This window comes from Tasmannia lanceolata, unplaced genomic scaffold (genome assembly GCF_043159265.1).
Source record: "Tasmannia lanceolata isolate RefF3 unplaced genomic scaffold, GAP_Taslan_0.1 ptg000002l, whole genome shotgun sequence".
In the NCBI taxonomy this organism is placed as follows: Eukaryota; Viridiplantae; Streptophyta; class Magnoliopsida; order Canellales; family Winteraceae; genus Tasmannia; species Tasmannia lanceolata.
Genome location: NW_027518679.1, coordinates 22,441,082 through 22,458,876, shown reverse-complemented (window position 1 = coordinate 22,458,876; position 17,795 = coordinate 22,441,082). Strand labels below are relative to the sequence as shown.

General features: G+C 42.5%; 1 protein-coding gene across 4 annotated transcripts in view; it reads right to left on the bottom strand.

The window, feature by feature from the left end:
* The window catches only part of LOC143889059 (uncharacterized), a 74,485-nt gene that overhangs the window by 28,490 nt on the left and 28,200 nt on the right, over positions 1-17,795 (bottom strand). The gene's annotated exons all lie outside the window — the stretch shown is intronic.

Here is a 17,795-nt window from a genome sequence, read left to right as displayed (position 1 = left end):
ACCAAGGTTGCCAAGGCGGGATTCGAAAACGGGATTCGATTCGGTATTCGAAAGCGGGATTCGGGATTCGAAAGCGGGATTCAATCGATTCACCATCTTCCAGACAAAGCGAGCAATGATCCACCAGCCACATACCCCTTTTTCTTAGAAATTCAATGGTCTGAATCCTCCCATTGCACACTGCCCAACTAAAAAAAGTAAACGATGGAGGGCCGTGAAAATTCCAAACATCAGCAGAGAGAGGGGATCCTGAAGCAGGCACCAACCGACAATATAAAGACTTCACTGGAAAAAAACTCAAATGAATCCCATGTCTATATCCTTTTGTCCACCCATTTCTTTTTAGATAACACCCCTCAATCAATTGAAACAAATGAGTGATAGACAGTAATTCTCTCTCAAAGAAATTCCTTCTGAAACTAGGATTCCATACCACATATTATTAACCCTCTCGAAACAATCACACACCAACACTTCTTTGTTCGAAGCCACCAAGAACAAATCAGAAAAAAGCGCCGCCAAGGGATCAGCAGAGCATCATGCATCCAACCAAAATTTTATACGATCTCCTTTATAAACTTTAAACCGAACTCCCGCCTCATAACTTGCCTGAACCTCAAAATATTGCGCCAAATGGTCCCTCCTTTCTTCCTATAAATATTATCCGAACACCAATTACCATGCAAGAACCCGTACTTGCTCCCAATCACTTTTAGCCACAAAGATGATTGTTCCACACCGAAACGCCAAAGCCACTTACCCAAGAGAGCACGGTTCAACTCTTTCAATCTTCGAATCCCCAGCCCACCATTCTTTATCGGAACACAAACCTTATCCCACTTTACTAAGGGTATGCCTCCTTTATTATTTTATCATCCACACAGAAATCTTCTTTGAATCTGTTCAATTCTCAAAACTACACTAACCGGGCAGTTGAATAAAGACAGATAATACACAGGTATATTAGCAAAAACCGCCTTGACCAAAACCAAACTTCCTCTCTTCGAAACAAGGTTTCTTTTCCAGGTTTCCAATCTTCTTTCTATTCTTTCTAAAATAGGAGTCCATAGCTCTTTTCTCAGTTTTCCAACACCCAGGGGAAGCCCTAGATACGATGAAGGTAGAGAGTCCAACCTGCAAGCCATCGCAATTGCAAAATCAAGAGCTTCTGAAAGGGGTATATTGATAGCAAACAAGCTGGATTTCTGGAAGTTTGATCGTTGACCAGTAATCAACTCGTAGCATCTTAAGGTAGCCTTCAAATTTAAAATCTTATTCATATCGGGGGCACAGAACAGGATGGTGTCGTCAGCGAATTGCAAAAGCGAAACTTCCCTCTATCGCTACCAATGATACTGCTTCCTTTTAACAACAATCTGCTAAGAGTTTCCGCAATAATTACAAAGAGAAAAGGAGAGAGAGGATCCCCTTGCCTTAAGCCCCTGGAAGACTTGAAAAAACTTTTTGGAGACCCATTAACCAAAATAGAGAACCAAGCCGAGGAGATGCATTTTCTCATCCATCCTCTCCATCGGTTCCCGAATCCCATCCTCCCAAGGAGATAGTCCAGACAGTCCCAATCCACTCTATCATAGGCTTTCTCCATATCTAGCTTACACAACACACCCCCAGCTCCACTTCTCGAATATGATTCAATAACTTCATTCGCAATTAGAGAACAATCCAAAATTTGTCTCTTACTAACAAAAGCACTCTGAGTATCCGAAATTATAAGAGGAAGCACCACTTTAATTCAGTCAGCTAGCACCTTGGCAATAACTTGTACAGGCACTCAACCAGGCTAATTGGATGAAAATCAGACACCTTAGAGGCACCTTTAATCTTGGGAATTAGAGTTATATCACTAGTCACAGCCGGCAAACAAGCTTGGAAAAAAGCTAAGCAGAAACCATCAGGACCAGGAGCTTTGTCCTTAGGCAACGAGAACAAGCCTTTCTAGATTTCCTCTTCCTCAAAAGGTTGTTCCAGTTTCGAACTTGCCTCTACATTCAAGCTATTAAATTCCACTCCTACAACGAAGCATAAAATTCAACAATAGCAAAGGAAACCTCTTCCTTAGAATTCAACAATATGCCATTCACAGAGATAGATTCGATTCTATTCATCCTTCTTCTAGCACTAGCCATCACTGTATTCTTGTCTCCCTCCTCCAACCATTTCACCCTCGGTTTTTGCCTCCAAGATATCTCTTCATGCAACAACAACCCTTTATGTTCCTACTTTGCTTTACCCAACTCTTCCTAATCTTCATCTGTACTTAAACCGCACTCCTCCAAAGCTGTCAGTTCTTTTAAACGACTTTCCAACCAAAACTTCCTGCCATGAGCCTGATGATTTTGTTCCTTGGACCATTCTTTTAATTTATTCTTGAGAAATCTAAGTTTTTTCACAATCACCACATCTGCAGGACCCTCCACACTACACGAAGACCACCAATTGCCCAATATGTCCTCCATGTGAGGATAACTAAGCCATGCCATTTCGAATCTAAAGGGAAGAGGGCCCCACGACTCTAGACGCGGGTCAAGAAGAAGGGGGCAATGATCCGAAACCGAATGCATCAGAGCTTTCTGGGAACTTTCAGGGACCAAATCCAACCACCCAGCACAAACAAGGAACCTATCAAGATGACTCTAGCTAGGACCTCTAGACCAAGTAAAAGAAGCACCCGCTAAAGGAAGATCAATTAACTCAAATTTGGCAATAAAATCAGCAAACGCTCTGATGTTTGCATTAGTTCTCACACAACCCAGTCTTTCCCCCACTTCTTTAGCCTCATTGAAGTCACCCCCAATACACCAAGGCAAAGAGCAAGACTCCCTAACCTACTCCAATTCGTCCCAAAACAGTCCTTTCTCGACTCTAAGGACCGGCCCATAAACCCCAGAAAACAACCACATCGAATTGCCCTCCTCCTTTTTCAAGGCCACCGACAAAGAGAACCTACCCCTCCATTCATTATGCTTTCTCCAAACATTCTCATTCCATGTTACTAGAATCCCACCAGAGGCTCCAGAGGATCCCACAAAAGAGAAATCTCATTCCGCATGAACTCCCAACCCTCTAACATCACTTCTATTTACATACTCCATTTTTGTTTCTTGCAAGCAAATAAGATCCGGTTTTAACTTTTTAACCAAGTCCTTGACTTGAATTCTCTTATCCTGATGATTCAGGCCATTGACATTCCACGAAAAAATCTTCATCACAAACCATATTTTGCAGACAACCTCCCCTTCCTACCACTAGGATTTCTTCTCTTTTGATCAAGAGACTCACCATCCCCTACCACTTCTCTAGAAGACTCTACGGGCCCCTTGCTCAGAATCTCCTTGTCCAAAGAATCCCTCAACACAGCTGTTTTAATAACATAAATAAAATCCTCCTCAGGCTCAGCATAAACCAATCCCAGTTCCTCACTGACCCCCAGAGTATGACTTACAAAAACATCAACCTCAACCTTGTTAGAATTCTCCCCAGCACTATAACCCGATGAAGCTTCAAATACCCCCAAAATAGACTTCAGAGATCCCATCAAAGTACCAGGGAGATCAAGGTCCACTTCCTTCGACAAAAGTTCAGATAATTGCACCTCTTCCAAATGACAGGTTTTCTGCGTCCTGGAATAACTCCGATACGACTTCTTCGATGAAAAGGCCCCAACTATTTTCATCTCCGCCCCATCAGAGAGAAGATTTGACCGGAGCTTAGCATCTACAAACTTGTTAAGAAATGAAAAGGTGCTGAACTTCTCCAAATCATCTTAAACTAGTTTATCAACTCTGATGACCAAATTTGGCTTCCCTACCTCCTTATTAATCCAGAAACCATCACACACCATTATCGCAGCACCCCTAGATCCGGAGCACACACAGAAACGGGAAAAGACCTGGTTAACCTGATCGCAATCATCCCTTACTAACCCCACGGACAAACCACCTCCCCTTTGACATGACTCTCATCATCACTCCTCTCCATCTCCAGGAAATTTTCATCATCCGCTTCTAAATCAAAATTTAGATGTGAAACCACCTCTGACAGAGCAAACCTGGAAACACCAGCCTCCGTGCTACAACCTTTGGAAGAAAACTCTAATCTAAGAGTCCTAATCTCAGGTGAGAACGAAGGGCAAGAAAGAGAAAAAGAATCCCCAACTCCACCTCCTAAATAAATTCGACTGGAAATGAAAGAGTTTGAACTCCCCTTACTCGAATATCAATCAGGAGAATCCACTTCACGCCAATCACTACTACTGCCCTCAAGCCCAAGCCCATTGTGAAGGGGCCAAAAACCCCATGCTCAGAGAAATGGGCCACAGCCCAAAGGCCAGAATCCGCTACAGGTGGGCATAAAGCCCACATCCCAGGCCCCACCAGTATTAATCTCTTGACCAGACTCCCGATGGGAAATAAAAGCTTCCTTTTGAGATGACCTTGGAGAGAGAACTTCGATAATATCGAAAAAGCTATTAATTCGACAGATGGGGTCCACCGATTCAGCACTATCAGATCTACCACCACATACATTGCGCCATCTGTACTCTACAGGATAGGCTGTTTTGAAATTCAAACTCACTGCCAAGTGTCTCTGATCTATCTTGCGCCCCATGCAGCACAGGATAGCAAAAGGTGCTAACGTGGGCCTCCTCTTCCAACGGAACCGCCTCCGCAACGGGAAACTCCTCTCCGATCGATCTCGCCTCCTCTTCCCCTGAATCCAGGCCTTCACAATTGGATACATCCTCCGAAAAATCCCACACAGGGTCAACTTCATCATCCGAACCCTCACTATCTAAACTAACCCCATCTAGAGCCATCTTTCCAAACTCCTACTACTTCCTCACTCTCACCCATCTAACTGCCCCATCTAAGGATACTTGGATTGGCAACTCCTTCCTAAAATCCCTACCGCAGAAATTAGCAATCTTGCAATGGAATAACCCTTTCCAGCTTGACATGACTGACCCATCTCAGCCACTTTGCCAATTTTTTCCCCGATTCTTCGAAAATTCTCCTCACACCATGCCTGAGGTGGCACACCTTCGATGTTCCACCAATGAGCACAGCCCTCCGAACTGAAGTTCTTATCCCATAATTAAAGCTCCAAAAAAGGAGAATTTATTGCATCTTTCCAGACATTTATAATCTGATTCCTATCAACCCCCATCTGAGAAGAAATCAGAATCTCCAACTCAGAAATTTTATGCACAATAACTTTACAGTTAATACCCTTCCTACTTCTCAACCATATTTCCATAGCCTTTAAATCATCTGACTGACCTGGTTTAATTCTACCCCAAATACCTAAATCAGCATTACTTAGAGATCTCAAAGGGACAACTTTCAGGTTGAAAGTCACCCCTTCTGACGTCTGCGTGCCTGAGGTGGCACACCTTCGATGCTCCACCAATGAGCACAGCCCTCCGAACTGAAGTTCTTATCCCATAATAAAAGCTCCAAAAAAGGAGAATTTATTGCATCTTTCCAGACATTTATAATTTGATTCCTATCAACCCCCATCTGAGAAGAATTCAAAATCTCCAACTCTGCAATTTTATGCACAATAACTTCACAGTTAATACCCTTCCTACTTCTCAACCATATTTCCATAGTCTTTATATCACCTGACCAACCTGGTTTAATTCTACCCCAAATACCTAAATCAGCATTACTTATAGATCTCAAAGTGACAACTTCCAGGTTGAAAATCACCTCTTCTGACGTCTGCGGCTTCATTCTTCCGGATCTCAAAGAAGGGGGGAACTCTTCATGGATTTCCCCCACCTGTTTAACCTCCTCCTGGCTTTCACCCACCTGATTGACCCTATTCTGGTAAGGTGGAAAATTGTAATCCAAACCTGACCAGATTTTTTACAGTCCCAACAAACCTTCCTTCTTTGGAAATTTCGAAACCCACATCTGCAGCACCTCCAATCACCAAAACCTCCTTCCAGTCTACGTTTCGAAATCCTCTCAATTCTTTTAGATTCTTATCCTTTACAAAAGACCAGTTGTTCTCAGGTAAAGGTCTTCCGACATGATTTCCACCTAAGGGAATCAGATTAGCACCAGTGGCCACCCCACAAAGATCCCAGCCGGCGTCTCTAGACCCTCCAGGCAAAGCAACAGAAATCCCTCCAGCATCCACCCTCCTCATCTCAAAACAACCACACAAAAGACCCACATAGCAATAACCAAGAATATGTGCAGGCCACTCCTTTGGAAAGATCCACCAGGGTCCGATTATGAAACCAGTGAAGACTCAGAAACAGAGAATGAGACCGAAGAAGACACAGATGAAACAGAAGAAGAGTATGAAAACCTTATGTGTATGAAGTTGAAGACTCTGCAACAGAAACTTTAGAAACCGATTCTGAGTGGGAAGAAATTATGGCTGAAATGGGAGAAGCAACAAGAGAGGAGGAACAAACCACCACAGCCTCGATTGGAACTCGCCGGAGAAGAAACCCCTCTCCTCTACCACCCAACTCAGAATCACTCCGCGCAGCTTATGAACCACCAGGAAATCGCCAGCGAACGAGTCCAAACCGCCCTCTCCTTAATTCTTCTTATACCTATTTTCAAAAAAAAAATCTTCTTATACCTAACCCTCCTACTTTCATCGGTTGCAAACTTCCTACCAACTAACCAAGGGAATTCCGTGCTATAATCCTTTGAGTCGGCCAAAAGAAATCTTCTTTGGATTTGCTCCAACCTCTTCATAATGCTCATTGGGCACTTAAACAAGGATAGCAGATAAATAGGGATATTTGCCAACACAGTCTTAATTAGGGTGATTCTAAGTACACTCTACACAAGATTGCGCTTCCAAGTGTCCAACTTTTGTCAACCCTCTCCACTATCTGATCCCACCCACGCTTTCTTGGTCTTCCCGGCCAAGCGGCAATCCCAAATATGTACAAGGGCGACGATCCACCAAACACCCCGTAATTCCTACTAGCCGTTCCAACAAATCGTGGTCAGTATGGATGCCAAAGATACTAGATTTGTGAAACTTAGACCTATGTCCCGAGATCAACTCATAACAACAAATGACGACTTTTAGATTTAGCACTTTCTCAACTGAGGGGGAATTGAATAGTAGAGTATCATCCGCAAATTGGAGATGGGAGACTTCCAACCCTTCGTGCCCTACTTTAAATCCTTCAATCAGACATTTCGCTTTTCCTTTTGTTAATCAGGCGGCTTAAGATCTCTGCTACTATGACAAAAAGGAAAGGAGAAAGAGGGTCTCCTTGTCTGAGACCTCTGGAGGACTTGAAAAAACCTTTAGGAGATCCATTTCAAAGTATTGAAAACCAGGCAGACGATAAGCACCTTCGCATCCATGATCACCATTTTATGCCAAAACCCATTCTAGCAAGTATGTAATCCAAACAGTCTCATTCAACTCTGTCATAGGCCTTTTTTATATCAAGTTTACATACCACATCTGCCTCCCCCATCCTTAAGTAATAATCTATTACCTCGTTAGCCACCAGGGAGCAATCAAGATTTTGTCTGTCTTGAACAAAAGCACACTAGCTACTGGAAATCACATTTGGTAAGACCCTTTTCATCCTTTTCTGCCAAAACCTTAGCCGAAACTTTATATAAACAACCCACCAAGCTAATAGGCCGAAAGTCTGGGATATTTACTGCTCTCTTCATTTTGGGGATTAGATTAATAAATGTAGCTCCAGTTTCCCTATCTAAATGCATCCCTTCGTGGAACTCTTTGAAGAATCTTCAGATATCTTCCCTCACATAATCCCAACAAGATTTAAAGAAGGCAAGACGAAAACCATCAGGCCCCAGCGCTTTATCCCTACCAAGAGCAAAAATTCTTTTTTCTATTTCCTCCGTTGGTAAAGGTTTTTCAAGATTATTTCTGTCATGATCCTCCAACCAGTCAAATTCTACGTCCTCAGGGACTGGTCGCACCAACTTCTCAGAAGAATATAAACTCCTATTATATTCCACATTCTCCTCCACCATCTCTTCCTTGTCATTAGAAAGGGATCCATTCACCTTCAAAAGCTCTATTCTATTTCCTCGTCTCCTTGCACTAGCAATACCATGAAAGTAGGCCGTCTTCTTATCCCCCTCCTTGAGCCATCTCACTCTAGATTTCTGCCTCCAAGGTATTTCTTCATGCAACAACAACCATTTATGTTCATGCAACAACAACCCTTAATGTTCTTCCTTACTTCTTCCCAACTCTTCCTTTTCCGACTCCGTAGATGCCTGAAACTCCTCTGCCCTTGATATTTCATTGATTATAGAAATCAGCCATTATTTCCCTTCTGAGATTTCCGTCTTTATAATGCTCCAATCTTTCAACTTCTTGACATACCGAAGGTTTTTCCCGATCACCATATCAGCTGGGCCAAAAGCATGACATTCATCCCACCATTCACCTAGTTTTTCCTCCTTTTTTGGACTTGCCAACCAAGCTAATTCAATTCTGAAAGAGGATGGGCCCCAACAATAAAGGCTTGGGTCTAACAAGAGGGGGCAGTGGTCCGAAACTGAATGCAGCAAAGCCTTAAGACACATCAAGAAATCTCTCTAACCATTGGAGACAAATAAGAAAACAATCAATGCGACTCCTGCTTGAATTTCTGGACCATGTGTACTTCGCACCCATCATCGGCAGATCTATTAAGTTCATTACTGCCAATAAAGTCTGCGAAAGCCACCATATTTTGTTTGATTTGTTGCACCCCAACCTTTTCTCTAAAGCCACCATATTTTGGTTTCATTTGTTGCACCCCGAACCTTTCCTCTATCAACCTAACTTCGTTAAAGTCTCTCCCCCAATGCACCATGGGATATTCCATATCTTCCTTACCTCGCCCTGCTCTTCCCAAAGCATTTTTTATCCTTCTATTTGGCCCATTCACCTCTGAAAAGCAACACAAAGAATTCACACTCATGTCCCTAAGAATCAGCGAGATTGAGAATCTGCCTCTCCAAACATATGCTATCTCCCATTTGTTAGAATCACATTAAATTAAAATCCCTCTTGAAGTACCGACTGCATCCACAGTTACAAAATCCCAATGAGTGAAAATTCCCTAACTTCTAACATCCACACTGCTCATTTCTGCCACTTTTGTTTCTTGAGTACAAAGCACTTCCGGTTTATTAATCCTCATCACCTCTTCTGCTTGGGCTTTTTTTCTCCAGGGACCCAAGCCCATTAACATTCCACGATAGAATCTTCATGGAGAACAGCTTTGTTGAGATATCCTACCCCATGAGCTGCCTCTATCACCCATATTCACTCTCCGCATAGGTTTACTAATGCAAATATTAGGCCTAAATAAGTGGCATATTTGCCAATTAGTATTTTATTAGGGGTATTTTAGTCATTTGGTTATTTAGAGTTCTTATTTTAGCAGGCTTCTTTAAGAGTTCATGTTTTAGTAGGTTACTATTTCTTAGATTTTTTATTTGCCTATATATAGGCCTCTTTACAACTTATTTTGTTAACTTTGATGATTAATACAATTGATTGAGATCTTCTCCCCCAAGTCTTCTTCTCCTCTGTTCTTCTATTCTTCTTCTACTTCTCCCTAATTTCATCTCTTCTTTGGGTTATTTTCGTCTCTTCTTCTCCTATTCTTCTAATTCTATCCCCTTTCGTCTGTTTCTGTCCCCTTTCCTCAATTTTTCTCCACGGTACTACATCAATTTGGAATCAAAGCGAACGATCCAAGAGTTTCTGGCGATCAAAGCGAGAAAAAAAAAATCCAAAGACAAGCGCGAATCGCAAGTTAGTACTCCAACGTACCCGAACACATCTCCTCCTTCAACCCCAACTAAAGCCTCAGTTGTAGCATCCCCTGCCCCCACCCGAACCCTAACCTAAGCCCTAAATCTTCAATAACCCCATCTCCTTCAAAGTTCAAACCCTAACCCAAAGAATCCCAAACCCTAAGCCTATCCCAAACCTTCACACAACAGCCCTTTTAATTTCAGACTTCAGCCCTTCATCTTCACCCAACAGACCCACCACTTCGCTGCCCAAACATCAAACCCTAGCCAAAAAAAAAAGAAAAAAAAGGAGAGAATATGAGATGCCATCGTCATCACCCCTCTTCGCCAAAGCTTCCTCACCTCCGCCGGGCACCGCCACTTCGCACCACCATCACCACGTCACCTTGCCATTGCCGCTTCCCGCACTGTGCGGGATTAAAAAGAAAAGAGAAACTCAAGTGGGTTTGCTTCCTGTTGAAAAAAAAAAGAACAACCTTTTCTTAACATTAAAAAGGACCCCCTCTTATTACTTGGACACCTCTCCCCTTTTAAGGTAATTAAATACCTTATCTTTAAGGCAAATCCAACTCCCTGATTTCCCTTTGGACACCCCCCACCCATATTACTTAAAATTGTCACGTGACTTAAAAAAAAAAGTGCGTGTACCACACACCCCAATTCTCCCCTGGGCACCCTTTTCCATTTAGAAACACCTATTTAACCCCCCCCCCCTCTTTTACCGTAGGCAACCCTAAAAAATAGGATTTTCTCTCTCCCCTCTCGCCTCTTCCATACTTTCTCTCTAATCTCTGCTCCATCTAGTTTCACTTTCTCTTTCTTGTTTTGGGCTATTTCTGCTCAAAATTGGCCCTCGACCTCAACACGAAAGTTGTTCGTGACAACTTTTAGAGCACATCCAGCCTATTTTCAGCAGCAGACAACAGTCGCCAGCGCAGTTTCAAGAGCCATCTCAGCCGTTGATCGCGCCCCTTCTTTCGATCATCAGCTTTCACTCATTCGATTTCAGATCCGAGATAGACGTTGTGCTTCTTTCGACATGACAAACAAATTAGACGGTTGATTTTAGTTTTCGACGCCGATCCCAATGGCTCCGCCCTATGTTCCATATCTTGACAGGTACGACGATTAATATTTCCAAGACCACACTCCCTATAGTAATTATGAGACTTTATGTCTACGGTGGATCAATGCTTTGGATGCATATCATGAATACTACAGCTATGATCACCGAGAGACCATCTACCGAGCCAGAGAAACTGTACAACGACAAGCCGAGAGGTTATAGATAAATCGAACCATGGACCGTCATCGCAGTTCTTATTTCCGTCGATGGGAGGATGTTCGTGATGAGTTTATGGGTATTTATGTAATAAAGGCATATCGGTATGAAAAACAATTGATGCGTGAAGCAGCTGCTCAACGAGAAGAAGCTGCTCGGCTTGCACAAGAAGCTGAATTTCGGGCAACCTTGGAAAAGATAGCGTGTGACTTGCATGAGAGTAAATTACTACGCGAACAAGATGTTGAAGTCTTCGCTCGCTTTGAACAGAACATCGCAGCCCATCATACACGAGAGGCCGAAATTGAAGCAGCGACGGAATTTGCTAACACTATTGGCAAGCCAGACATAGATGATGCTATAGGTCCGAGAGATGATCTTGTGGATGAGACCATTATAATTTTGAGCCTATGATTATGTCAGATACTGAGTCAGAGATGTTAGATATAGAGCCAGAGCTAGAGACTCGGTTGATTGCTAATATCAACATCATTGCGCATGATGCTTCTGAGATTTCCCCAGCACCAGTTGCCGAGCATCTAGAGAGATAGCTTGCCACTTCCACAGTCGAGGCAGATATTGTGACCGAGCCATCTGAGGTTGTTCCATTGACAGAGTTGATCGAGCACCGCCATGATTCAGCAGCGAGTGCCTTACTTGACGAGCCATTACTTGAGATGGATGTTCGAGATCATATTGTTGAGGATTGTCCTATCGTTGAGCCGATTGAGCAGATTATTGAAATTTGTACTGAGCCGCAGATTGATCATGAGGTTCATCAGCCTGACGTCACTGCCCCAGCTTCAGTCCTAGATGCTGATTTTATCATTGATTCTACTGAGCCTGATGAGATATCAGGGGATAACATTCATGTTGATTCTCCTGCGCATACTGAGCTACCAGTTGATGTTGATTATGTGAAGGATGTTCCCCGATTGGTACCACCCATAGTTGTTTTGCCGATCCAGGACGAGTACGTTGCCATCTTCCCAGCTTCCCTGATTCTCACAGAAGGCTTGTATTTTGATAATTTTGCATGGATGTTTTCTTGTATATTCCGCCGCCAGCCTTTCAGATCACTTTCATTGTTGTCTCGAGCATTAGCCATCAGGATTGCTTCAGACAGATTGCGCATCCTTCTGCTTCATTGGCTTATTTTCATATTTGACCCAGGCGGACTAGAACTCGAGAGCGAGTTCTTTTCAACCGGGGGAGAATGATGCAAATATTAGGCCTAAATAAGTGGCATATTTGCCAATTAGTATTTTATTAGGGGTATTTTAGTCATTTAGTTATTTAGAGTTCTTATTTTAGTAGGCTTCTTTAAGAGTTCATGTTTTAGTAGATTTACTATTTCCTAGGTTTTTTATTTGCCTATATGTAGGCCTCTTTACAGCTTATTTTGTGAACTTTGATGATTAATACAATTGATTGAGAGCTTCTCTCCTAAGTCTTCTTCTCGTCTTTCTCCTCTACTCTTATATTCTTCTACTTCTCCCTAATTTCGTCTCTTCTTCGGGTTATTTTCGTCTCTTCTTCCCCTATTCTTCTAATTCTATCCCCTTTCGTCTATTTCTCTCCCCTTTCCTCAATTTTTCTCCACGGTGCTACATTAGCTACTTTGGGCGGCTCCATCATAGTTTATCCCCATCTGAAGGTCGGACAACTCCCCACTTCTCAGCCTCCCTAAATAGAGCTCTAAGATCTTCCTCCAAAGCAGGATAGGCACCCCAGCACCTTACAAGTGGCCACCCCGTGATTAACAAGCAATTCAATTAAATCCCCTTCCGGACTTTGCCACGTCAATGGTTCGATTTCGCTTGCAGAGAGCACCACTAGATCCATTCTCACTTCCCCTGAGTTTCCCCCATTCTCTATAATATCATTACTTATCGCACCACCCCTTATGCCGTTTTCCAATCACATCCCCTTGATCGGCTTGATGGCTTCTAATAAAAGAGATTGGATCTGGAACTTTTCTATGATGGAAGTTGTTCGCCGCAATCATCTTATTTATGGTGACCAATGAAACCTGCAATTCACTACAGGATGGAACACATGCCATAGTAGCCGAAAACTCCTTGGGCAAGTGGGAAACTCATTTCCTCTAAAACGCATTTTGGAAAGGTGGGAATCTCGTTCCCTAAAAGGTGGGAAACTCGTTTCCGAAATGCATGAGAAACATATAAGAAACTTATACGAAACATAAGAGAAACATATAGAAAACCTGCAGAAAATGTATGTGAAACGTGTAGGAATTATGAGCGAAACTTACGAAAATCATTTTTAAAATAAAATCACAAAAAAAATTGTGAAATAGATATTAAAAAGGAAAACAAAAATTTATACCGTAATAAAAACTAAAAGTAAGAAATATCCAAATAGAAATTTGAACTACAAAATTTAAATCTACAAAACCATATATATGTTTTCCTTGTGTTTCGCATGCGTTTTCATTAACATTTCTCTATCATTTCTAAAACATTTCCTAAGACGTTTTTCATACGATTTTTTTATTGTTTCCTGTCTCTCGTTTCCCGTCTATTTTTTTCTCGTGCTTCCCCATTTCGCTTCCCGGATCCGTTTCCCACCCTGGCAACTATGACACATCTATTAACTAAATCACTGAATGAAAAGATACTACTTGTCGGATCGGAAGAGGGTTCTGAGGGTTGAAGCGACGGCCCGGAGAGAGAAAGATGCCTCGCCAGCGACAGAGGATCGATCCATCCGCTACCCAGGGGCTCTGATTGCAGAGGAGGTGGTCAACAAGATGCTTCACTAGACAAAGACTCTCCAAGGTGTGAAGGAAGTGTGAAGGAAACTGGGAGGAGAAGACAAGGGAGCCGATGCCACAAGCCATCTTTGCATGAACGAACTTCAACCCGTCGGAAGAATGGAAGATATGAGGATGTTCAGGGAAGCTTCTTCTGCACCATCTTCTTCTTGAAATGGCTGGACAATTCTATCGCTCGTGAGGTTTATATAGGAGAGAACTTAGTTAAAGGGGATTGGGGACAACTCTCCTGACGGACCTTCCAAGCCGGGCTTATGTTTTTACATTGGATCCCGAAAAGCAACTCACTAGTCGAATACTCTTAACAACTTTTGTAACCATCCTTCTAGTCCATTTTTGGGATGGCCCACTCTTAAATGACTGCATCCCCATTGATAGACGACAGAGAACCAAAGCAAAGTACGCCTGGAGTGTTCACATCAACCGATATTTTGCTTGGCTCACACGCAAACTAGGAGTGCCGACCATTCTGCCAAGTGGGCAGAGACGAACGTACATCTATGATCTGACCCCCAATCGTATCCACTGTTTTCTCGCCCTCGAGCCGTGTGCTACCAACTTGGTTTCTACTCCGCTGAAATTCACTTGCATGTGAAACCAAAACATCCCCTTCATTCTGACCGTTCATTTCAAACAGATTATTGGGATACGCCACCTCTCTGATGTGTGATGAGCTAAACTGCGCCCCCTCCACTAATCCGCACCGATATGCTATCTGACGCTGTCATCCCCGTCCTTCGGGCATCATTTGATTCCGGAATGGAGAGTAACTCTCACCTTGGCCTTTGGCTCTCTTCTTCCCCGACTTCTTCTCTGGTTAGGCTGGACTCCGACCTCTTCCACCCAATATATCATGTCCTCAATGAGAATCAGGATCTTTATCTTCTCCGTAACTTCCTTTGACACCATTAAAACGATTTTGCCTCTTCGTAACCTCTTCGCTCTTCCGTGGATGAATCATTAGCCAGCACTCTTCCAATCTGACTCCCCATTTTGGAAAGTTTCCACGCTCCATGCATGGGGCCCTCTCAAGGACCACCATGATGCCGTTAATAGCCCCAGAAATTTGGTAATCCAAAGATCTAGGGCTACGAATGGACAATCTTCGACAGACCAACAAGAGTTCTTGTGTTCCTCAGCATCTAACTCCTTCGACGGGATTATAATCACTTCCATGTGTGCTATTGGATAGACGGGGATTTCTCCCACAAAATTGCTCTTTTCCTGTAACCATGCCTTTAATGATGACCAGTCCTCCGAGGTCCCTTCTTTAAGTCTTCCCCACACTCCTCGATTCACTTCCGTATTGCTTCCACTTCGATGGTTTCTATCCATTGGTCTTCCTCCCTTCTTTCTAATTCATTACCTAGAGTGACTTCACCATATACTCGTTCTGACGCCACTGAGATAGGCTCCATGATACTCTCACTAGTCCAGATTCATCCAATTGAACCCACACTCAAAGGAGGACCACAAGCTCAGGGTGATGCCATCTACGCCTTCTACTATTTGATGATGGGGTCTCAGGTTCAAGATATTCGTATCAGAATCGGACCAGATTTTGTAACAATTCCAGCATTCCAACCTCCCACGGAAGTTGATAAAAGAACCGGAGCATTTTCAATTACCCATTTTTCCTTCTCTTCTCCTTCTAGCTACACTGCTGAGCCTTCTCTCTCTCTCTCTCTCTCTCTCTCTCTCTCTCTCTCTCTCTCTCTCTCTCTCTCTCTCTCTCTCTCCTGGATCTCTGAAACTCCCAGCCCTCCCAATTTTTTGATGGACTCTGGTACGACTGGCCATAGCTTTTAGTCTTCTCTCCAAGAGGAAGACGGCCTCACCCTTTGACTATGTATTTCTCCTCTGAAACCTTGAGCCCGGTTATCTCCTCCATCCCTTGGTGTGCAATTTCCAAGACCTCTTCCCCTAGGGTTTCTCCGATCAGAACTCACCGTCGTAACTTTATATGTTATTGACAAAGAGTTGGGGTCCTAAGAGGGGACACTTGTCATTGTACTTATACTCCATTACATTGTACTTCTTTATTGACTTTACTGTTATAGACATGTATGACAGCGCATATCACTGGGTTTCGATGTGATTAAGCCATTATGAATGGTTTTGTTGTTCATATGTTGGTTTCTAAGTATGTATTTGTGCTTATTCTAGCATTTCCCAAAGGTACATCTTAAAATTTCATCCTTTATGAATGTTTTTTCAAAAAATTAAAATATTTCGTCATTTGCATATGTTTACATAGGTTTCCGTGATTTTACAAGATTTCCACCGAAATTTTCACCGAAACCGAAATTTAAAATCTTTCTCACCAAAGGCATTTATGTGAACTATGCGCTAAACTATAAACTTCCCACTTTTGAAAAAAACATGCCATCACTTGAAAATCCCCCACAAAGCCTTGTGAATAGTAACGTGAACAGTGTCATGAAAAGTGACATGGGCCCTCTGTTATTTTATTTTACTCAAGTAACTTAAATGAAACTTGTATTACCTATTATAACCCTATGACAGGTGTTTGGGTCTTATATATCTTAATTGACTTAGACTTGAAATGACTTAGGACTTGAACAGTAACAAAAGATAATGGGCCTCATCCTAACTTAACTTGCGATTAACGACTTAAACAAAACCCATGGAAATAAGTAAGGAGAGGTACCCAATTTGTGGGAATATGGCTTCTCTTCCTTGAGTAGTGCTTTATATTACCACCCCTCTTAGCTTCATGCTTTGGATCATCTCTAGGGTCACGATAAGCTCCTCCTCTTCTACCATAGTTCTTGATAATCTTTACATGCTACACTCCTTGTACATTTCATTCTTCAGTTTCTTTAATGTTTGTGGGAGGATGTACTACAACATAGGTGAATCACTAAGTAGATTGCTTCTTAGATCCAAGGAGATTAGGCTCAAAAGGGATTTTCCACGGGAATAAATGGAGTTCCAACTTCTCATCCCCAATACTCAGATGACAATTGTGAGGATTCAGTCGATCAAGTAAAGAACCATAGATAGATGTTGTGGTGATTTGAGGAACTGTCGGTATTCAAAATAAATGGAGGGAAAAGCTTCATGATGAGGGCCGATAGAGTGTAGAATGACTATTTTGGCATAGGCTTAAGGCTGTAAGGAAAGATACTCACCCTTTCTCTTAGCTTGGTCTTTTGCTTAGTTATGGTATCCCTACCAAATCGTTGTAAGACCTAGTGATTGAAAGGATTGAGAAGTTCTCTCATTGGAAGACATAACTATCTTTAAGCCCCTATTTAGAATTCTGGTGACACTTGCAATGAGAATCATAAGCTCCAAAGAGGTTTTTTAAGGGAATGGACGTACGAGATTGAAGCATTTGGTGAAGTGGGAGAACAAATGAAAGCTTGGATTCAAAGCTGGTGATGGGATTGGCAACATTCACGTGAGAAATTATTCTCTCCTCAGCAAATACCTTTGGCGTTCAGTAGACGAAAGAGATCCATTTGAAGAATAATTGTTATGGAAAAATACGGGGAGGTGGGATCGGAGAGATTTAGGTAGTGGTAAAGGCTTGAGGAGTGTGTTGCGGTATATTTGTAGGGTCAACACTGAATTTTCTCCATCCATTAGGATGGGATTAGGTTTTGGGAAGATATGTAGCTAGGTAGAGTTTGATTTGACCACACATATCCAAGTCTTTATTAATAGTTCGTGAGAAGGGGCTTCATGTTTGGATTGTTATAAGAGATTGGGGGAAGAGTAGTGTGGTGGTGACCCTTCTGGTGTAACCACAAATAGGAGGAGATTTCAATCCTTCACCTCCCTTACTGGTTTCCTTAGTGAGACATAGGAGGATTTGGGCCACGAATCTCGAAGGGCCATTTTTTAGTCGGTCCTTTTTCCATTGCTTGGTGAAAGGTGATCAACT